The sequence below is a fragment of the Capricornis sumatraensis genome, chromosome 3 (genome assembly GCF_032405125.1).
Source record: "Capricornis sumatraensis isolate serow.1 chromosome 3, serow.2, whole genome shotgun sequence".
NCBI lineage: Eukaryota > Metazoa > Chordata > Mammalia > Artiodactyla > Bovidae > Capricornis > Capricornis sumatraensis.
This window is the reverse complement of record NC_091071.1, coordinates 36073396-36097970: the sequence shown is the minus strand read 5'-3', so window position 1 is coordinate 36097970 and position 24575 is coordinate 36073396. Positions and strand designations below refer to the sequence as shown.

Genomic DNA, 24575 nt, shown 5'->3' with positions numbered 1-24575 from the left:
GATAGAAACTAGATGTGGGGATATTTTATTTCTTTATATATACTTCCTCTTACTCACCCCATCTCTGCTATTAAGACAGAGGGCTGGGAGCCTAGATAGGAGGTGGCTTGGGGGCAGAATAGATGGCTGAGTCTCTTTACTGTCTCTCCTGTTCACCTGAAGCTACCACCACATTGTTAATCGGCTGTACCCCAGTACAAAATAAAACGTTTAAAATTGGAAATGAAAACAAAGACAGAGGCTGAAATAGGGAAACTAGTAAAAGAGATGAGGGTCTGCCAGGTGAATATTTGGGGAAATTCCCATTGAGTGGGAAATTACGGAGAGAAACGCAAAACTTTCAATAATATGTCTCTGCCCACTGTGTTTATACCATGTGATGCATTTTGAAAACCAGATCTTCATGCCTATCTGATCAGGAACAGTGGTGACATAACCCTGGTCATTCAGTCTCCCGTCTTTGGTGGTGGGGAGACAGATGAGAAAGAAAAGGAGACTCCCACGTCTTTTAAAAGGGTAAAGGGTAGTACACGGACAATAATGATTATCTCTGGGAGCTGAGGTGACACCTCTCCCAAGAAGGAACTGTGTGAAGCAATTACTGAAGAGCAAATAGTGCTGCTTACACACCCCAAGGGACTTCCTTGGTGGCTCAGCTGGTAAAGAATCCGCCTGGCAGGAGACCTGGGTTCGATCCCTGGGTTGGGAAGATCCCCTGGAGAAGGGAAAGGCTACCCACTCCAGTATTCTGGCCTGGAGAATTCCAGGGACTGCATAGTCCACAACTGAGCGCCTTTCACTCCACCTTACACTCCAAACCAAGGCAGCCGTTTGAGCTGACTCCTCTGCATTCATGGTGGAATACAGGAAGATAGTCTGGCTTCCCCGCTGGATTTGGTCGACAACGCGGTTGGGCATGCCAGACACTGCTCTTTTCTTTTTCCAGTCTGCGTTGAGTCTTAGTTGCGGCACGTGGGATCTTCATTCCATCCTGTGGGGTCTTCCCTTGCAACGTACCGACTCTAGCTGTGGCTCGGGCTTAGTTGCTTCATATGCGGACTCAGTTCCTCCATCAGCGATCGAACCTGCATCACAAGGCGAATTCTTCACCCCTGGACCATCAGGGAAGTCCCAGAGGGTGTTCTTTCAACACTGCTGTGGCTGGGTCACCCAGAGGAGAGCAGAATGTTTTATTTTAGTTGAACTGACTAAACTCAATAACATGTTTAGCAGATTTAGGCAAGCACTTAGAGTCTAATTCAGAAAAACAACCCCCTCTTACAGTAATATTTATTGTCAGGGTAAGTCATGCAATATAGACTGATTATCATTCTAGAGAGACTTTGTAGGTAAAATAAATTTTCTAGTAGGAAATAATGCCTTTGTATTTGCTGTTTACAATGCAAGCATCTGGCTAAGTTAAAGGTGGGTAGAAGGAGGAGATTTGAGATTATGTGCTTTGTCTGACTTTACATTGGCAAATTAAACTCACAGGTCCCTTACAAATACCTTGCATGCATTTCAGCAGTTGGGGTATTTGCTTACAGGTTTTTTTCTTTTTTGTGAGAAACGTGCAAGCTTTCAAACGCTAGTTGCCTACCGTACCATAACGCTCTGCCAATCCTGCAGGTGAAGGCAGATTTTATTGCCAGTCATATTGTACTCGAGTTGAAGTGCTAAGAATGCTGTCTTATCCCTCAGCCAGATTAGCTTTAAAAGGTGATCGTGAAGTCCTGTCAAGCACAGAGTCAGGATTTACGAAGTGACAAACACATGCCCATGACATTTACTGTGAGATTTCTCATCATTGAATTCCCCGCTCTTGGCCAATAAGAAACATGCAATGGAGGAGTCTGAAAGGCAACATTTTAGCTCAGACACCTCTTGGAACACGGGTAGTTCTTTTATATATTATATATATATATAATATATATATATATTTTTTAAGGTTGGGATTTATAAAGAGTCAAACAATAACCTTATCTGGAAAAGGTATGAAGGAAACAGAAGAAACACTAGCTTATTTCTTCCTAGCGTTGTGATCCATGCCCTTTTTGTGTGTCCATCCCACTTAACGGTGCATAGAATTTACTGGTCCTTTGCAGCCAATTTATCCCTTTCCTGCTCATCGTAATCTCATTCTTCATCCCAGCAACTTCCAGGGCTTTATGGAAATACCATACAGCTGTGTAAGTGCTTTCGGAGTGTCTTCAAATAACCCCATCCATCTTCATGGCATTTCTTACCTGATCAGCAAGAGGTTCGCACTGTCTTTTCTTTTATAGCATCTTCATTACCTTTGTCTCATACATAGCTTGTCTCTTTCCATGTATATTGCATCATCAGCCAGGCTTTAGGGTGGCTCCTCTGGCCACACTCTGTCCCTTCATTCTGCTGGCTTCAAGTTGATCAACCGTGTATATTTCCAACCCAATGAAAGACACTTTTCATGAATCTTTACTTCTTCTTTCATTCAATTCACATGAATGACAGAAAGAGGAACTCTAAAGCATGAAAGAGCCAAAACATAAACTTTATAAAAACCAAGTCAAACACATCCCCAAATTGGTCCTTACTAGTGCCTGGTATACAATAGCTGCTCCAGTGAATACTGCTTGAGTGATGAAATGGTTGATTTAATTACTGATCTCGCTACAAAAAGTAATGACTTGGAAATAGAGCCATTCAGGTTTGGGGCCAGATGGGTTATTTGTGATTTTACTAGGAGGTGCAAAACCCTCACTATAAAGTCTTGTAACAAAACCGTGCTTAGTGAGGAGAATGGTTTCTGCCTCCTAAAGATGAATGGGAATGAAGACAGTTCTTGTCTTTCTTAACAGAGCCCAACAATTGAGCAGTGACTTGGGGTTCTCTGTGCAGCAGTTTCTTCAAGCCCATCCAGGGCTAGTTTGTCTTTTGGACCCAATTCAGGTGGCTTTGTGCTAGAACCTTCACTGATGGAGATCAGTCAGCCACCATCTGTCACCCAGCACCATCTGTCACCGGAGAACATCTTACCTTTTTGGGGGAGGGGGAAGAACCCAAAGAAGATAAACTGTCGCAGTGGGAGTTCAAGTCCAAGGCAGCTTACTCAGGCCCCTTCCCCCGCCTCTCTGTTTTAGTCTTAGGGAAGTTTATAGATTATCTCTAACTTGGTCTCTTGTAAGTGGATGGTATCTCAACCATCACCTACTGAATTTAGTACCTGCCATCCCCTCTAGCAACCTGGAACTTTAGGAACCGCCAGTCCTGCAGCAGACAGCCAAGAGGGAGTTGGGTGGCTCCAGGGAAACTGAGAATTGCTATTTAGCTCTGGAGTTTGGGTTCTGGAGGCCATGTCTTACTGGTGCTAAGGTATGAGATAGTCACCAATCTTCTCACCATATGTTATGGCTGAACTTACCCACCTCCAAAATTCATATGTCAGAGTCCTAATTCCATTATCTCAGAATGCAACTGTATTTGGAGATGGAGCCTTTAAAGAAATAATAAGGTAGAATGAGGTCATTAGGGACTTCCCTGGTGGCTCAGTGGTAAAGAATCCACCTGCCAATGCAGGAGATGCAGGTTTAATCCCTGGCTGAGGAAGATCCCCTGGAGAAGGGAATGGAAACCTACTCCAGTCTTCTTGAAATCCTATGAGCAGAGGAGTTTGGCAAGCTATAGTTCATGGGATGGCAAGAGTCAGACATGACTGAGCAACTGAACATGCACACAGGAGCTCGTGAGGTTGGGCCATAACACAATATGACTGGTGTCCTAGTGAGATGAGGAGATTAGGAACCAGATGGGCACAGAGGGAGGGCTGTGTGGAGACACAGCAAGAAGGTGGCCATCTGCAAGCCACAGAGCGGGTCCTCACTAGAAACTAACCCCACTGACGTCCTGATCTCGGACATCCAGCCCCCAGAATTGTGCTTGTTAGGTCACCCAGTCTGTGGTCTTCTGTTATAGCAGCCCTAGCAACATTTGACAGTATCTCACCCTAAGCATGTTTCTATGGAAAATGTAGAGGAGTTAACCCCACAGATGGTAAAGAGTCTGCCTGCTATGCGGGAGACCTGAGTTTGATCCCTGGGTCAGGAAGATCCCCTGGAGGAGGAAATGGCAATCCACTCCAGTATTCTTGCCTGGAGAATCCCATGGGCAGAAGAGCCTGGTGGGCTACAGTCCGTGGGGTTGCAAGAAGTCAGACACAACTGAGTGACTGAGCGTGCAACCCCACAGAATGAAAACACAGTTGCTTTGCATAGAGAGATGTGCAGAGAGAGCGATGCATTGCCAGGGATTGCTCACATGATTGTGGGCACTGGCCAGGCAAGTCTGAAAGCCACAGGACAGGCTGCCAGGACTAGCAGACTGCAAACACTCAGGCAGGCGCCGATCCTTCAGACATCAGGTGAAATTTCTTCAGAGAAGCGTCAGTTCCGCTCTTAAGGCTTTACAGAGGTTAGATCAGGCCCGTGCTAAGTTCCCAGGATAATCTCTTCTATGGGTTTCCCAGATGGCTCGGTGGTAAAGAATCCACCTGGCAATTCAGGAGATGCAGGTTTGATCCCTGGGTGGGGAAGATGCCCTGGAGAAGGGCATGGCAGCCCACTCCAGTATTCTTGCCTGGAGAATCCCATGGGCAGAGGAGCCTGGTGGGCTAGAGTCCATGAGGTTGCAAAAGAGTCGGACACCCCTGAGCGACTCAACAATAGCACAATCTCTTTTACCTAAACACAGTCAAGGGTAGATGTTAATCCTAGCAATACAATATCTTCAAGGCAACACTGAAATGACTGAGCAAATAACCAGGTGCCTAATCAGGGTGACACCTAAAATTGACCATCATAATGATGATAACGGTGACAACAATTATTGTTCTTTATTGTACTCTGGGTAAGTGTCAGGCACGCCACTAAGATGCTTGCATACATAAGTTACGACATTTGAATTTCAATTATTATCTTCCTGTTATATACAAGGAGGTTCAGAGAGGTTAAATGCCATGTCCAAGGTCACATTGGATCAAAACTTAGCTCAGTGTGATCTGCAAATCCAGCTTTAACCATGGAGCTGAAAGCTGTCAGAAGGACAGATCTCTAGGCTTTAGGGCAGTGGTACCCAACCCTTTTGGCACCGGGACCAGTTTTGTGGAAGATAATATTTCCCCATGAGCTGGGGGGTGAAGGGGTGGGAAGGGGTGGTTTCTGGATGATTCCAGTGCATTGCATTTACTGTGCACTTTATTTCTATTATGATTACATCAGCTCCATCTCTCAGATCATCAGGCATTAGAACTCAAGAGGCTGAGGACCCGTGCTTAAGAGCTTCACTCATTACAAAATACAGGAAATGGTAAAGGATCCAGGGAGTAACTTCTGTATAAAAGGCACCCCATGAATCTGAAGTGAGAGAGAAAGAGTGTTATTGAATCTAGAGCCACACCTGGTAAATGAAGTCACCTCCTTCTGTTTGTGGGTGGGGAGGGGGCCATGAACGAGAATTTACGGTACAGTAATTATGGTACAGTAATTCCAGCACTGGGGGAAATGGAGGGTGCTTCCTCTTTGGCTCCCAGGCCAGGTGGGCAGGAGTCTGAACAGGGAAGCTGCGGAGGGGGTTCCCAGGCCCCTTGTGTCTAACCTGCTCTGAGCTCCACCTCTTCCTCCAGCCCATCCTCCTCCCTTAGCACCAGTGACTGTGGCGTTTCCTAATATAAATGCAGGCAAAATAAAATTAGCAGTGTGCCAGTAGGGAAGCCAGCTACCCACAGGCGCCATAAATGGCCTTCCCCTCTCACCCCTCCTCCCTTCTGCCCACCCCCTCTCACCCCCATCCAGCCACCTCAAACAACCCGCCCTGCCGGCTGAGTCCCTGTTTCTAGAAAAACAAGGCCAGGGGTCCAGACAAGTCAAGGGAATGGTGATTAGCTAGTGATCAGCCATGAAAAGACAGTGTCCCCAGAAAAGGACCGTATGATGACCTGGTGTGGGTGACTTGTCCAGGAGAGCTGCTGCAAGCCATAGCGCGTGTCGTTTAGGGTCAGGGAGAGGAGCCGGGAGTGAGAAGAGCTGCTGAATTGTGTCCCCACAGCAGCCACCTTGCATATGGTCCCTTTGCTTGCTCCTCCTCTGTTGTTTAGTCGCTAAGTCACGTCTGACTCTTTGTGACTCTGTGGACTGTAGCACGCCAGGCTCCTTGTGTCCTTCACTATCTTCTGGAGTTTGCTCTGATTCATGTCCGTTGACTCAGCGATGCTACCTAACTGTCTTATCCTCTACCGTCCCCTTCTCCTTTTGCCTTCAATCATTCCCAGCAGCAGGGTCTTTTCAAGTGAGGTGGCTCTTTGCATCAGGTGGCCAAAGGATTGGAGCTTCAGCATTAGCCTCAGTTCTTCCAATGAATATTCAGGATTGATTTCCTTTAAGATTGACTGGTTTGAACTCCTTGCTGTCCAAGGGACTCTCAAGAGTCTTCTCCAGCACCACAGTTCAAAAACATCAATTCTTCAGTGCTCAATCTTCCTTATGGTCCTACTCTCACATCTGTACATAACTACTGGAAAAACCATAGCATTGACTGTACGGACCTTTGTCGGCAAAGGGATGTCTCTGCTTTTTAATATGCCATCTAGGTATGTCATAGCTTTCCTTCCAAGGAGTAAGCATCTTTTAATTTCATGGCTGCAGTCACCATCCACGGTGATTTTGGAGCCCAAGAAAAGAAAATCTGTCACTGCTTCTGCTGCTTTTTCCTTCTATTTGCCATGAAGTGATGGGACCAGATGCCACAATCTTAGTTTTGTTTTGTTTTTTAATGTTGAGTTTCAAGCCAGCTTTTTGATTCTTCTCTCTCACCCTCGTTAAGAGGCTGTTTTGTTCCTCTTCATTTTCTGTCATTGAGGTGGTATCATCTGCATATCTGAGGTTACTAATATTCCTCCAGGGACTTCGGGACAGTTCCTTATGGTTGGGGAGAGTCCCCATGATCCTGGTGTCTGGTGACCAAGGAGCACCTATTTGGTGGGCAGCCTCCACCCATAAGCAATGTTAAGCGTTTGGGCATACTTGAATCTATGCAGAAGTTACTTTAGGAAGTAGGGGATTCAAAATCTGGGTATACTCCAGAGTGGGGTTTCTCAGCCTTGTCAGGACCCCTAAAAACTTGGATTATCAGCCACACCCTGGTCTCAGTGAACTTGTGCCTCTGGGGATAGGTCCTGGAGATGGGCAGAAGAGTGTCCAAACAGAGGAGCCTCCTGCCCTGGGAGGTGGCAGACTCTGGCACAAGGCATCTTTCCAGCTGTGTAAGAAAAAAAAAAAAAAAAACAAGAATTTCATCAATATTTCTAGCTATTGAGGAAAAGGGGATGGTATGCTAACATGATGATGATGGTGGTGGCCTTAATAGAATGAAAGCAGTAATGGCTGAAAGAAAGTAAAACTGTCAGTTTCTCAATCATGTCTGGCTCTTTCTGTTCCGGGGGAGTGTAGCAAACCAGGTTCTTCTGTCCATGGACTTGTCCAGGCAGGAACACTGGAGTGGGTAGCCATTCCCTTCTCCAAGGGGTCTTCCTGACCCAGGGATTGAACCCAGGTCTCCCACATTGCAGGAAGCTTCTTTACCGTCTGAACCACCAGGGAATGGTGCTGGTGGTGGTCTTAATATAACGGAAGCAGTGACGGTTACACATGACCTATTACTGAGCTGGAGCCGTGCCACCATATTTTGTGAACCGTTCCTGGGACAAGGCATTCGATTCTCCCAAAAATCCTGAAAGAGGAGTATGATCATCCCATTCCTGCTTTTATAGACGGAGGAAGTAAATAAGTCAGAGTTGAATAGCTTGCCAAGATTATGCTGCTAAGGGGCAGTGGAGGGGGAGGGTTTCAGCGTGGATGCCTTATGGGTAATTGGGAGCCCACAGGCTGAGCTCCTAATAATCTCTAAATACTGCCAGAGTCTAGGCCAACCCAGGATGCTCAGTGCACTGTCTCGAGCAGAGGAAAGCAGGCACCTGTGTTTCCCCCTGTATCGATGGTTTTCCATTCAGGTTAGGGTCCTCTGGGATATCTGAAAAACTAATGCTGTGTCCAATCCTAGACTGAGTAAAGATAATTTGAGGGAAGAAGGGCTTTACCATCAAAATTCTTTTTTTCCCAGGTAATTTTAAAGAGCAGCCACAGTTGAGAACCAGTGTCTGAGATCAGAGATTCTTAAAATGTGGTCCATGGGTAAGACTGCAATAGGTCTGCCCAGTGACCTAAAGAAGGGAAATCCAAAAAAGAGGGGATATGTGTATATGTAGACACTGACCCAGTGTTGTAAAGCAACTATGTTGTTTAGTCACCAAGTAGTGTCCACCTCTTTGCGACCCCATGGACTGCAGCACGCCAGGCTTCCCCGTCCTTCACCGTCTCCCAGAGTTTGCTCAAACTCATGTCCATTGAGTCAGTGATGCCATCCAACCATCCCATCCTCTGTTGTCCCCTTCTCCTCCTGCCTTCACCAATAAAAATTAGTTTAAAAAATAGGTCTGTCCACAGTTTTCACCCGTGAGAATTAAGAATGTGGGGCATGGCTTTTCCTAATTCTCAAAGTGATCCCTTAATGGCAACAAACCAAAAAAGATGGAAAATTGTTGCCTTGCAGGTTTATGGTTATCATCATCACCTTTAATGAAAGCCAACCACATGCCAGGCACTGGAACAGGCTCTCAAGGTAGAATATATCATTTAATCATCCTAACAGCCCTGGTATTATCTTATTTCTTTATATAAGAAAGCTGAGTTTCCAAAAAGCCAGGGAGCATACCCAAGACATCACCCTGAGTAAAGGATAGAGTCATAAACCAGCTCTACACTGTGTAATGCCAAAGCCAGTTCTCCCTAATAGACTTCCCTGATGGATGGGAGTTGAAAAAGTCCTACCCAGAAATAGGGGAACAGACTCAAAGATAGCTGGAGGGCTTTGCCAGCCAGAGGGCATGAAGGAACTCGAAGTGGTGCGTTGTGAAAAAATAAACCATTCCACGTTTGCACTGTCTAGCTCAGGACTGATCTCCACTGTTCTGAGGAGCAGGTGGAAAGGAATTTGACATTTACCCCACTTGCCTGGAACCTGATCCCCTCTGGAAGCTTCTAAGCTTGGTATGAAGAATGTATTTTTTTTTTCATTTCTTTCCTCCATCACCCTCATTTTCTTGTTCCCTGACCATGTATCTCAAGCAAAGAAGGGCTCTGTTTCTAATAACATAGGTGTTCAGTTCAGTTCAGTTCAGTCACTCAGTCGTGTCTGACTCTTTGCAACCCCATGAATCGCAGCACGCCAGGCCTCCCTGTCCATCACCATCTCCCGAAGTTCACTCAGACTCACGTCCATCGAGTCAGTGATGCCATCCAGCCATCTCATCCTCTGTCGTCCCCTTTTCCTCCTGCCCCCAATCTCTCCCAGCATCAGAGTCTTTTCCAATGAGTCAACTCTTCGCATGAGATGGCCAAAGTACTGGAGCTTCAGCTTTAGCATCATTCCTTCCAAAGAAATCCCAGGGCTGATCTCCTTCAGAATGGACTAGTTGGATCTCCTTGCAGTCCAAGGGACCCTCAAGAGTCTTCTCCAACACCACAGTTCAAACGCATCAATTCTTTGGCGCTCAGCCTTCTTCACAGTCCAACTCTCACATCCATACATGACCACAGGAAAAACCATAGCCTTGACTAGACGGACCTTAGTCAGCAAAGTAATGTCTCTGCTCTTGAATATACTATCTAGGTTGATCATAACTTTTCTTCCAAGGAGTAAGCATCTTTTAATTTCATGGCTGCAGTCACCATCTGCAGTGATTTTGGAGCCCCAAAATAAGCGGGGTGACAATATACAGCCTTGACGTACTCCTTTTCCTATTTGGAATCAGTCTGTTGTTCCGTGTCCAGTTCTAACTGTTGCCTCCTGACCTGCATACAGATTTCTCAAGAGGCAGGTTAGGTGGTCTGGCATTCCCATCTCTTTCAGAATTTTCCACAGTTTATTGTGATCCACACAGTCAAAGGCTTTGGCATAGTCAATAAAGCAGAAATAGATGTTTTTCTGGAACTCTCTTGCTTTTTCCGTGATCCAGCGGATGTTGGCAATTTGATCTCTGGTTCCTCTGCCCTTTTAAAACCAGCTTGACCATCAGGTAGACCCTTCATTTAATCAAGAGTATATCTTCCTGAGAAGAGTGGCTTCTCACCTCTTTCTTCCTCGAAGGACTTCTGAGGTTGGATTTCTTATGTGTCTGGGGCAAGGGTGATTGTCACAATGACGCACTGATCTTACCCAGCAAATACATTTCTCCACACTGAACCCTATGTCAGCAAACGGCGTGACCCAGTGGTTCTAGCTCGGCACCCCTTCCCTCTCCTTCTACCCGGGCCCCGCTTCAGCTCCACATTCAGTAAATCTCTGCGTCCTGCCATGCCTCTCAGGGCAGTCCACTCTCAGCATCTCCGCCCCGTCTCTGTCCAGAGCTCATCTCACTCTCAGACAGGAAACCACCGTGGCTTCTGCTTAGTTAGCCCTTCGCTCACACCTCCTCTCCAGCCCAGGCAGCTAGAGTCATACCTTCTAATACAAATCCGATCATATCTCTGCATTGCTTCAAATTCTGCTTTGAGTGCCAATACATACATGTACACATACAACATGTGCATATACGCAATCACTCACGTATGCATAAACACATATGAACATATACACAAACACCCACAAACACTCGCAGACACACACACACACACAAACGCGAGCATGCCCATATACACAAATACTCACATACATATAAATACACATAAACATACACGCAAACACCGATATATATACATACAAACACTGATATATACACACACTCACAAACATATATGCAAATACGCACAAACACTCACAAACACATATCCATAAATACACACACACAACATACCCATATACACAAATACTCACATACATATAAATACACATAAACATACACGCAAACACTGATATATACATACAAACACCGATATATACACACTCACAAACATATGGAAATACACACAAACACTCACAAACACATATCCATAAATACACACACACAACGTACCCATATACACAAATACTCACATACATATAAATACACATAATCATACACACAAACACCGATATATACATACAAACACCGATATATACACACACTCACAAACATATATGCAAATATGCACAAACACTCACAAACACATATCCATAAATACACACACACAACATACCCATATACACAAATACTCACATACATATAAATACACATAAACATACACGCAAACACTGATATATACATACAAACACCGATATATACACACACTCACAAACATATATGCAAATATGCACAAACACTCACAAACACATATCCGTAAATACACACACACAACATACCCATATACACAAATACTCACATACATATAAATACACATAAACATACATGCAAACACCGATATATACATACAAACACCGATATATACACACACTCACAAACATATATGCAAATATGCACAAACACTCACAAACACATATCCATAAATACACACACAACATACCCATATACACAAATACTCGCATATGTATGTGTGCTAATTCGCTTCAGTTGTGTCTGACTCATTGTGACTCTGTGGACCATAGTCCACCAGGCTCCCCTGTCCACGGGGATTCTCCAGGCATGAATACTGGAACGGGTTGACATGCCCTCCTCTCACATATGTATAAAAACATATAAATATGCACATGCATATATATACACACTCACAAACACATATACACAAATGCACATAAACATACCTATATATACAAATGTATACATGTAAATGCGCATAAATATATACACAAACTGGAGAAGGAAATGGCAACCCACTCCAGTATTCTTGCCTGGAGAATCCCATAGATGGAGGGGCCTGGAGGGCTACAGTCCATGAGGCTGCAAAGAGTGGGACACAACTGAAGTGACTTAACACGTACCCACATATACACAAACACGCACATATAAACACACAACACATAGACGTGAATACACACTCACATATACACAAGTACATACAAACACGTTCATACACAAGGCACACACTTCTTTGAGTTCTGAAAATAAAGTCCAGGGTCCCTCACAGGACCTACTATGTGTTTCATGATCTTCCTTTCAGCTCCCCAGCCTCATATCTCTCCATTGTTTCTTTTTCCTGGTGGTTCCCATCTCTGCAAAAGAAGTACATAAATATTCCACAAGAGATTATAAGGGTAGCTTGTCTTAGAGCAAGAAAGGAGTTTTGTTCTCTACACAGCTTTATTGAGATACAATTCACCTACCATAAAATTCACCTACTTTCAGTGCTCAATCCAATTTTAAAATTTAAAAATATATTTGCTAAGGTGTGCAGTCATCACCATAATCTAATCTGAGATAATTTTCATTTCATGATGTTTGCATATATTAAATCATCATGTTGTATACCTTAAGTACAAATGATTTTTATTTGTCAATTACACCTCATTAAAGTTGAAGATAGAGGGAAGAACATTTTCATCATCTCCCGGCAAAAGATCCAGGAGCACGTTAGCTTTCATTGACCCCCCCTCTCAGCTTGAGGCAATTGCTCGTTTACTTTCTATCTCTGCAGGTTTGCTTATCCTGGACTTTTGACATCCGTGGAATCACACCACAGGTGGCCTTTGGAGTCTGGGTTCTTTTCCTGAGCATCATCTTTACCGGATTCATCCATGTCGCAGCAGATGTTGTCAGAGAACATCCTGCTGCATAGATAGACATAGTTTTATTTATCTATTCACCGGTTGGTGTACATGCGGGTTGTTTCCACTGTTTGGTGTTGCAAATCATGCCACTATCTGCTTATCATTAAGAGCATCAGTAAGCCCAGATTCCCCCATTTACTATCATGTGTAAAACACACAGCTAGTGGGAAGCTGCTGTAACACACAGGGAGCTCAGTTTGGTGCTCTGTGATGAACTAGTTGGGTGGAATGGGCCAGAGGGTAGGAGGGAGGTGCAAGAAGAAGGAGACATATGTATACTTAGAGTTGATTCACTTCGTTAGATAGCAGAAACTAACACAACATTGCAGCGCAATTCAGTTCAGTTCAGTCGCTCAGTCGTGTCCGACTCTTTGCGACCCTATGAACCGCAGCACACCAGGCCTCCCTGTCCATCACCAACTCCCGGAGTTTACCCAAACCCATGTCCATTGGTTCAGTGATCCCATCCAGCCATCTCATCCTCTGTCGTCTCCTTCTCCTCCTGCCCTAATCCCTCCCAGCATCAGAATCTTTTCCAATGAGTCAGCTCTTCGCATCAGGTGGCCAAAGTATTGGAGTTTCCGCTTCAATATCAGTCCTTCCAATTATACTCCAATAAAAAAGAGCAAGCCAAAAAAAGAATTCCACCAGCCATTTAACTTACCTAAGCCTCAGTTTTTCCTTGCATGCAATAGGAATGACAATAACATTGACCTCATGGGTCATCATGATAATTAAATATAATGATGTGAGTAAAGAGTCTCGCCCAGCATTTAATATATAGCAAACACTCCATACATCTGTGCTATTCTCCTGCGAGTCCACTTTGGATTGGGACAAAATGCTAAAGGAAAGCCATTGTTGACAGCTGTTATTTTTTTCACAAATATTTCATTTTTACTATGTCCTTGTGTTTTGCTTCTTTTTTCATAAACCTGTAATGCAGTCAGTATTTTCACATTTTATGTTTTGAAGAGTCTAAGTCTCAGGGGACTCAGAAATGTGCCCGTTGCACAGAGTAAGAAAAAGTACTTGTGAGCAAAACTCAATACTGACTGTTCAGAACCTGCGTTCCATGGTGTGTGTGAATCTATAATCCACTTGCTTCTCATCCTCCTATCCTACACCTGCTACTCTGGGTTTTATCTCTCAGAAAAGGAATTTCAAGGCAGCCTTCCTAGGAGTGTAGTCAGGGGTTAACTTCAAAGAGAAAATGGACACCTGCTTCTTGACCATGGGAAGGGGGCTTTGGCAGATGGTAGATGCTCAAGTTCTTCTGAGAAAGAGCTTTAGTCACAGCAGGAAAGACTGCAGTGAGACATCAGGAAGAACTTTCTAATAGTCAAGTCTGACATCTTGGCAAGCTCATCTCAGAAGAGCCTGTGGCACTGTCTCCACTGACTTTGTGTGTGTATGTGTGTTTATCTATGCATGTGTGAGTATATGTGTGTGTGTGTATGTCTATGTGTATGTGTGTATTGTGTGTGTGTTGGTATATATGAAAGTGAAAGTCACTCACTTGTGTCTGACTCTTGGTGACCCCATGAACTATAGAGTCCATGGAATTCTCCAGGCCAGAATACTGGAGGGGGTAGCCTTTCCCTTCTCCAGGGGATCTTCCCAATCCAGGGATCACACCCAGGTCTCCTGCATTGCAGGCAGATTCTTTACCAACTGAGCTGTGATATACAAATACACACATACACAAATACTCATATACACAAAAACACAATATATACCAAGGGCTTCCCTTGTGGCTCAGCTGGTAAAGAATCCGCCTGCAATGGGGGAGACCTGGGTCTGATCCCTGGGTCAGGAAGATAGATGCCCTGGAGAAAAGAAAGGCTTCCCACTCCAGTATTCTGTCCTGGAGAATTCCATGGACTATGTAGTCCATGGGGTCTCAGAGTCGGAGATGACTGAGCAACTGTCACTTGTATATATGTGTGTTTGTATGTATATATGTGCACTTGTATGTACACATGTATTTGTATATGTATTTGTATGTTTATATTCTGTGTGTGTGTATATAAGTGCTAGTATGCATGTGTGTATTTGTGTATGTATATATTTGTGTTTGTATGTATATGTGTGTACATATGCATATGTGGGCATGTGTGTATATGTATTTGTGTATATGTATGTGTATTAATATGTCTGTCTTTTGTGTATGTGGTGTGTGTGTATGTGTGTGTACACGTGTGTGCATTCATATGTATGAACTCCAATATTTTGGCCACTTCATGTGAAGAACTGACTCATTGGAAAAGACTCTGATGCTGGGAGGGATTGAGGGCAGGAGGAGAAGGGGACGACAGAGGATGAGATGGCTGGATGGCATCACTCACTCGATGGACATGAGTCTGAGCGAACTCCGGGAGTCGGTGATGGACAGGGAGGCCTGGTGTGCTGCGATTCGTGGGGTCACAAAGAGTCGGACACGACTGAGCGACTGAACTGAACTGAACTGAACTGAATGCATATGTATGTTTGCATGTATCTATGCATGCATTTGTGTTTTTTTTGTGTGTGTATATATTAATATGTGCTTATATGCATATGTGTTTGTGTATATATTTGTGTTTGTGTGTATATGTGTGTATATGCACATGTATGTGTGTGCATGTTATCTCTCTGTGTTCATATATTTGTGTTTGTATGTATATGTATACATGTATGCATATGTGGGTATGTGTGTATCTGTGTGTGTGTGTCTGTGTTTTGTGTGTGTATGGTATATATGTGTGTGCTTGTGTGCATTCATATGTATGTATGCATATGTGTGTATTTGCATGCATATATGTGTGCATTTGTGGGTTTTGTGTGTATGGTATATGTTAATATATGCTTAAATGCACACATATGCATATATATTTGTGTGTATATGTGTATATATGCACATGTGTATGTATGCGTAAGTGTAAATCTTTTTCATCTTGCCAACTCTTTCTAACCCTATGATCCTTTGGGGAAGCGAGCTTAAACCTTACATTTTCTTTCTTTACCTAACTCTGGCTAAATCCTCTGCAAATCGCTGTTCTCTAGCCCCACGGATGTGTTTGGGAGTAGCAATTAAGAAATACACGCTAACTCGGCCTTCCTCAGTCTGCACGTTCTTTCTCTCCCTCTCCTTCACTCTGCGTGTCATGCGAGCCCCCCAGACAGAGATGGAGAGAGAGCTGGAGATACAGCAAACGAGCGAGAAAGCCAGAGGGAGAGCGAGAGAGCGAAAGACGGAAATCAGTATCTGACCCTCGTCCGCGAGCCCATGGAGGAGGAGGCGAGTCTGAGACAGAAAACAGCACAACAGTAACTAGGTGTCACTCTTTTACCAACCTTCACTGTAATCGAGCAGAGTCATAGGCAAAGAGAGCGAGAGAGAATGATCTTGTTTAACCAGAAGGTGTGATTTGGTTTAAGGTTCTTAAGGTTATTCAGAGTGTGTGTGTTTCTTTTGGCTCTATCTAACAGCGAGAATTTTTCGCAAGTCATCTCTCTCTCAGAGTGATATAAAAAATTTTAAAAAAGGAGTTTTCAGCAGGGATGGCCTTTTATTTTCTCACTTTCCTGCAGCGAGGTAATAGGGAACCTGTCTTGAGACATAAAGAGTGGGCTTGGACCGGCCCACCCCCACCTGCCTTCATCACCCCCATGCAGTCAGTGTGTTCAGCACAGTCTGATCTCTGGGGTGTGGGCGGGCAGAGGGACTGTCCCCAGCTTCACAAAAGTGCCTGTTTCCTGCTGATGGTCACAAAAGGAGGGGTGAGCAGGGCTTCGGGGCTGGACAAAGCCAGTCTATGTACCTGAACGTGGCCTTGACCATCAGCAGCAGCCTTCATCACTCTCCTCATCACAGCCTCTCAGGCTGGCTTTCTATCAGCACCGTTCAGAAAAGGCTTGTTAATTCATCCCCATGAAAATGGAAGTTTCATACACATTGACATAATTAATGAAGAGGCAGGCAGCATGCTCCACCAATTAACACTGCAGGGAAAAGTAAAATGGGCTTACTTTGGGCATCTTGTGCCAAAGTTAAAGACTGGAACACACAGCAAATAAATAGAGATGCTTTTAATGAGCCACAAGATTGAGCCGAGTAAGTCAGAAAGAATGGTAGGTAAACACTGCCAACTCTTTGCACTGTTACGAGTAATTGATGAGCATAGTTAAAAAGTTTGAGGGGGAAAAGGGGACCATCGGATGCTGCAACCAGGTTCATTCATAAATGCATTCTCCCCTGAAAGTAACTGTTAGGTATGTTAAAGAATGTAATGTGCATATAGAAACAAATATGATGAACTAGGCATTTTGTGATGCCCAGAAAATCTGAGCGCCTGAACAAATACTGTGGTGGATTTTTCACACTTGATGGGATTATCTTTGTCAAACTCAAAGGCTCTTCAGCTATAGATCTACCCTGCTCTGACTACACCCTGGAAATGGGAGGAAGAGAGTTTATAAAAGTGATGCTGGAACTGTTCCATTCCTTTCTGAGAGCCAGAGGGATAATTTAATTATTTTTCTCTGTGTTTGTAAGATTAAAACATGACCTTCCACTGAAGGGTTTTTTTTTTCTTTAATTGTTTCTGAAAGAGGCAGTGTATCTGTACACAGAGGCTTTCTGACCGAAGAGAAATCCATCTGATCAAAAAATAGAAACCCAATAGGTTTCAGTAGCTGTTTTATAAAACCTGAGTTCAGTTGGTTTTCGTTAATGTGGTGTATCTGGTCCAATTAAGCCTCATTTTAAAAATCAAGTGCCTTAGAATGGAGCGGCCTCTTTCACACACTTAATGTAAGATAATTCAATTGTGTGTGTTGAGTCAATAAAACCCAACAATTTTATACACCCTACAACTCCTCCTCCTTCTCGACAACTTTAACAGCACAAGCGCAGGAGAGAATTTCTCTGAGATAGTCGAGGGCATTTTCTGAATGAATGAGAGAGATGATTCAATCTGGCACCCTCAGGGGACCTCAGTTCCTGCCCATCTCTGCTGACTCTTGTATCTTATCATGCCGACTGTGACTCCATTTTCAAATTCTGTATCATTCGTGCAACATAGCCCTAAGCTCATTGCCAATAGCTTGATCTGTTGTTACTCAAAAAAGAGCAGTGTATTAGAATAATAGTGAAGAAACTCTCCATTTTCTGAAAGGTGGCATGTTGTCATCAACATGGTACCTTCCTAAGGAATTTGGTAAGATTCGATCATGTGTGATTTCTGCTTTGTGTGCCCCCTGTGGACGTGATCCTTGTGTCAAATGTATCCATTGCACCATTCCCAGTTACACAGGTTCCATTGCTTCATCTGCATTATGGCAGATGATTCAGTCAATTCAGTTCAGTTGCTCAGTCGTGTCCGCCTCTTTGCAGATGATTACCTATCCTTTTCAATAGTCTGCTTTGTAAATTATTCCAGGCAGCATTTTTCCGACTATAGCCTCAGGGCCTACCTCAGAATCATCTTGAATGCTAGTTTTGAGGGGAGTCCCCAGGTCCACTTCCGATCTAGTGTATCAGGAATGACCCTAGCATCAACATTTTTAGTGGGCAGTCTGCTGACTCATTGGAAAAGAATCTGATGCTGGCAAAGATCGAAGGCAAAAGGAGAAGGGGGTGGCAGGGGATGAGATGGTTAGATAGCATCATCGACTCAATGGACATGAGTTTGAGCAAACTCCAGGAGATAGTGAAGGACGGGGAAGGCTGGTGTGCTGCAGTTCATGGGGTCGCAGAGAGTCAAGACATGACTTGGCAACTGAACAGCACCTGGTGTAAAGAACGTTTACATCCCTGTCTACTTTCTGTCTCTCATGACCCGGTACACCTCCGGGACTGTCCTACTGGGTGTGTGCTTAGGAAATCTAAACAAATTTGTATTTCACGGGCTGATAAAAAGGCATGTGTCTAGGGACCTGCATGGTCTATTATTTTCTAACTCCACCAGTGGAAAGCCTGGTTCATCAGGTATGTTACCTGACGGTCAGGTGTGTGTTCACTCTGTCCCTGAGGATGAGGCCAGTATAGTGTTGACTGAGTTTGATTTGACCGATGCATTTTATATCATGGGCTTACCCTGATGGCTCAGTGGGTAAAGAATCTGCCTGCAATGCAGGAGACACAGGTTCAATCCCTCAGCTGGGAAGATCAGGAGAAGGAAAATGATAACCCACTCCAGTATTCTTGCCTGGGAAATCCCATGAACAGAGGAGCCAGGCAGGCTACAGTCCAAAGGGTACCAAAGAGTCAGACATGACTGATTGACTACTCACAAAGGTGCAGTTTCATATCATGATAAATATTTTTGTTGTCTCCATGAGAGCCCCCTTTACCTTTTAGAGAGTGTACTTTAAAACAGAGGCTTTGCACATAATGGGGGTTTAAGAAAAAGCTTTGAAATTGTCAGAATAAGGACCGCACAGCCACTTGGCAAACCTCAGAGTGCAAGGTGGCCAAATTATAAAGGGACATTCTAACTTCTCTTTTCTCTAAATTCTCCTCTGCCCTATATACATAACTTTAAAATTTCAGCGGTTATTCATTGTTCATTGACATTTGTTATTCCGCCAGAATGGTCACATCCTTTGGAACTGAGGTCTGAGAAAGCAAAGATGCTGAGAACTGAAAGACTGATTGCTCTTCTCAGAGGAGTCCCTGATTTAACTTAATAATCCACAAGAACTGACATCTCAGCATGCCAGACTACAAAATGGGTAGAGATTGATGAAAGGCAGAAAAGGTTTCTAAGTCCTGGTTCTCCTCTCTGATGGAAATGCAGAGAGGTGGCATTTCAGTTGTTTTTTTTTTTTCCCTCCCATTATTAGCCAACCTGTCAGTCATTTATCATTTCCTCGTGAAGACACAAAGCTGAGGTTTGAATGCTGTGTGCCACTCCTTCCAGCTGATATTATGAAAGGCAGCAGTGAATATTCCAGCTAAAAAAAGATGTCTCATTTCAAAAGCCCAGCTGGAGGCAAGCAAGTGCCACAGAAGTGACCACAGCAGAAGAGAGGTGGGTCCCACGGAACTCTGAGTTCCTCCTTGCACTCATTCATTTCACATGAGCGCGATGAGTCCCCGCATTAAAGTGACAGTGCAGCAGCGTTTGGCAGGCCAGCGGGTCTCATGCACTGAGGCTCAGGTTGGTTGTGTAGGTAGTTTCTATGTCAGTCCCAATTATTAATACATTCCTCAGCGATGAGGATTTTTCCCTTCATTCTTACCGAACTGTTAGGGCATGCAGCAGCGGCCCCGAGCTCTGTCAAAATGAGTTTCCCCCCACCTTGAAAAGTTGGCAGTGCGGAGAAATGACAACCTAATGCATACTGAAGCTCTCTCAGTAATGGGACCCCAGGGAGGCAGCAAGCCAGCACCTGTGGTGGCTGCTCATCCCGCTGTGGGTGTTCGACGTTCTATTGCCTGAGTTCAGATCCCCCCTCTGCCACTTGTGAGCTGTGTGCTTTCTGCAAGTTTTGAGTACTTATAAGTCTTTCTTCCTTATAGGGTTGTTATTCTGGTTAAATTAGATGAAGTATCAGGTTTAGCCTGATGACTGACACACAATATGTACTCTATACCAATTGTTTTCTTTCTGTCTTTCTTCTTTTTTAATGTGCACGTGCTAAGTGGCATCCATCCTGTCTGACTCTTTGTGACCCGATGGACTGTAGCCCGCCAGGCTCCTCTGTCCATCGGATTTCCCAGGCAAAAATATTGCAGTGGGTTCCCATATCCTTCTCCAGGGGATCTTCTGACCCAGGGATCAAGCCCATGTCTCTTATATCCTCTGCATTGGCAGGAGGGTTCTCTACTACAAGCACCACCCATGAAAGTAATAAGAATTTATTTAGCTTACAAGCCTGCAGGTCAAGGTCAATGATTTAGTCTTGGCTCTGCTGGGCAGTCCTTTTTTTTTTTTTTTAATTGGAAAGTAATTTCTTTACATTGTTGTGTTAAATTCTGCCATACAACATGAATTAGCTCTAAGTATACCTATATCCTCTCCCTCTTGAGCCTCACTCCCACCCCTCTCATCCCACCCCTCTAAGTCATCAGTTCAGTTCAGTTCAGTTCAGTCGCTCAGTCGTGTCCGACTCTTTGCGACCCTGTGAATTGCAGCACGCCAGGCCTCCCTGTCCATCACCAACTCCCAGGGTTCACTTAGATTCACATCCATTGAGTTAGTGATGCCATCCAGCCATCTCATCCTCTGTCATCCCCTTCTCCTCCTGCCCCCAATCCCTCCCAGCATCAGAGTCTTTTCCAATGAGTCAACTCTTCGCATGAGGTGGCCACAGTACTGGAGTTTCAGCTTTAGCATCATTCCTTCCAAAGAAATCCCAGGGCTGATCTCCTTCAGAATGGACTGATTGGATATCCTTGCAGTCCAAGGGACTCTCAAGAGTCTTCTCCAACACCACAGTTCAAAAGCATCAATTCTTCGGCTCTCAGCTTTCTTCACAGTCCAACTCTCACATCCATACATGACCACAGGAAAAACCATAGCCTTGACTAGACGGCTAAGGTCTAAGCCATCACAAAGCACCAATTTGAGCTCCTTGTGCCATTCAGCATCTTCCTGCTAGCTATCTGTTTTATCCACTGATAGATGAATGGATAAAGAAGTTGTGGCACATGTATTCAATGTAATATTCAATTCAATTCAGTTGCTCAGTCGTGTCCGACTCTTTGCGACCCCATGAATTGCAGCATACCAGGCCCCCCTGTCCATCACCAACTCCCAGAATTTACCCAAACTCATGTCCGTGAAGTTGGTGATGCCATCCAGCCATCTCATCTTCTGTTGTCCCCTTCTCCTCCTGCTCCCAATTTGTCCCAGCATCAGGGTCTTTTCCAATGAGTCAACTACTCAACCATAAAAAGGGAATGAATTTGAGTCAATTGTAGTGAGATGGATGAACCTAGAGCCTGTTATATAGACTGAAGTAAGTTAGAGATGGGGGAAAAACCAATTATCATAGAGTAATGCATATATATGGAATCTAGGAAAATGGTTCTGGTGAACCTATTTGCGAGCCGGAATAGAGAAGCAATTGTTATTCTACTAGGAAGCAGGAAGCAATGCAAGCTGCAAGGAGCTCTCCAAGGTACTGGCCAGGAACGACATAAAAATGGGTTTCCCTGGTGGCTCAGACAGTAAAGCGTCTGCCTGCAATGCGAGAGACCCGGGTTCAATTCCTGGGTCGGGAAGATCCCCTGGAGAAGGAAGTGGCAATCCACTCCAACACTCTTGCCTGGAAAATCCCATGGACAGAGGAGCCTGATAGACTATAGTCCATGGGGTCGCAAAGAGTCAGACACGACTGAGTGACTTCACTTTCCTAGAGAAGCAATTGTTATTCTACTAGGAAGCAGGAAGCAATGCAAACAGCACAGAGCTCTCCAAGGTACTGGCCAGGAAAGACTGCAGTGTTCCACATAAAGGCATTGTTCAGTAGTTTACTAAGAAGGGTATGTGTCCAGGATCCTCGCTCTTTTAAGTTTTGTGGTGACTTTATTTCTATGAGGGTCCTGCTTACTCAGCATAGACTCCTTTGGTCTATGGCACTGCGCCTTCCTGTATCCATTCAGCTTCCTGGAAGGCTCTGGTGAGTTCAAGTCTGATGGAAGGACAGATTTCTGTTTAGATATGCAATTTCTTCCCTCAATGCAGCCTTCTGTGTAGCTCTCTGAGGGCAGGCTCCTTGCGTCTCCAAGGGTTAGAGGCTAGACTACAGAGCAGGTCATGGCCAGGTCAGCCTAAGAACTCAAGTTTGAGGTCGGAGTTATAAGCAGGTAAGACCTCCAGGGCGGTCTTCACAGGTCCAAGTGGAACTACATGTGCCTCCTATGCTCAGAGCAGGTGAGAAGATTTTTCTCTGAGTCCAGAATTTGACAGCCAGTGGTTTGATAGGTGTTCTTGGTGGGCTTTACTGATAGATATGAAAAGAGAAACCAAACCAAGGTGTCTTTTTTTTTTTTAATATAGAAAACTTTTATATTTAGAATTAGCCAGCTGGACTCAGTTTGAAGTGAAGTTGCTCAGTCATGTCCAACTCTTTGCGACCCCGTGGACTGTAGCCCACCAGGCTCCTCCGTCCATGGGATTCTCTTGGCAAGAATACTGGAGTGGGTTGCCATTTCCTTCTCCAGGGGATCTTCCCAACCCAGGGATAGAACCTGGGTCTCCTGCATTGCGGGCAAATGCTTTAACCTCTGAACTACCAGGGTACTCAGTTTAGATAATCCATATTTTGTTGGCAACATCTGAAGCATCACAGTCAGAAACCAGTCGAACATATGCCTTCTTCTCTCCATCATGAGGGTGTTGACCATAGCTGTTGTCAATGTCATAGAGCTTCTGCTTAGCCTGTTTCCTCTGGCACCTGTTGGCGTTGGCACCCACAGTGAATGCCAGTGTGGTGTGGTCTCCTATTTTCTTCATGGCTGATGCGGTGGTGAGGGGCAATTTGAGGATGGCACAGTGGTCAGGTTTGTTTCTCCTGGGGTGCTCTTCCGAGGATATTTCGGCCGCTTCCTGAGCCTCAGTGTTTGGGGCTGCTGGAAGGTGGGTGACATCCAGACCTTCTATTTTTGTGGCTGTGGACGCCTTTCAACACTGCTTTCTTGGTCTTCAAAGCCTTTGCTTTGCCTTCGGCTTTGAAAGGGGCAGGGACTTCCTTCTTTGCCTTTAGTGCCATCTTCATGAAAAAGCCAGTTTCTTTTATTCAAACATGATGAATTAGTATTGGTAATGTTAGGAACAGAGTATGATAGATTGGATATAAGTGTTTTACCTGTAGGAGGTACAATACTTGGCAAAACTCCCATTTTACAGGTAAATTCACTCAGCCAAGAATTTTCCAGGAGGTCAAGCCCGCAACAGGTCAGCATTACTCCCAAGCTGTGTTCTTACAGGTTTATCTATTTCACTGTCTCATGCCTGTGAAATATAGTAATAGAAGTATTGACTCAATTCTCCGCTATGTGGGAAGAGTGTTGGATGTTATGAAACAGAAAAAATGTAGAATATGCAATTTCTTCCCTCAATGCAGCCTTCTGTGTAGAAGGAAGTGAGCAAGGTGGGCAGAGGCAGAGAACTTATCCCTGATCATATATATTGTGTGATAGAAATGGGGACACTTCCTGAACCAAAAGGACAGTCTTTCCCCTAGAAATAGCAATTTCGTTATTAAAATCCATGTGTCTCTCATGGCTGATGGGTCAGCACATCTTATAATTTAAAAGTCCCACATTGAACGTAGACATATATCGGGATAGGAACAGCTAATTACTTTTCAGAGTCCTCATGCACTTCTGAAATAATATGAATAATAAGTACATGCTTAAAATATAGTATATATTATTAATATGTATTTTTAATTTATGACCATTGGGATGAACAGTTGACTGCTTAAGTTGATTTTTCTAGGCTTTGCAGGAACTAGATTTTCAAATAACATTTGCTACCCTGATTCCTCCCTTGTCTACAAAAATCTCAGTTGAGGAACTGGCTTAATGCAATCACTTAATGGGAAGATATCCACAATACCAGTATTTCAATTACAAAATGGCTTATGTTAGTCATGGTTAAGCAAAAATAATATGTTCGGCTAAATGTTAGTAATAAAGTTTAACAGATTTTATATCAGTATACTTACTCTATCAAAAGAGATCAACAGGCCATGTGACATTTGAACTCTGCCTTTGTGAATTAGTGGAAGTGATCATTTCCCTTGGTCTATGCTTTTCCTCCCCAGGGACCTCTAGTCCAGAGGTTCTT

General features: G+C 44.2%; 1 pseudogene; it reads right to left on the bottom strand.

Annotated features, from left to right (window-relative positions):
• Positions 1 to 23030: 23030 nt before the first annotated feature.
• Positions 23031 to 23499, bottom strand: LOC138077047 (large ribosomal subunit protein uL23 pseudogene; annotated as a pseudogene).
• Between the last annotated feature and the right edge of the window lie 1076 nt (positions 23500 to 24575).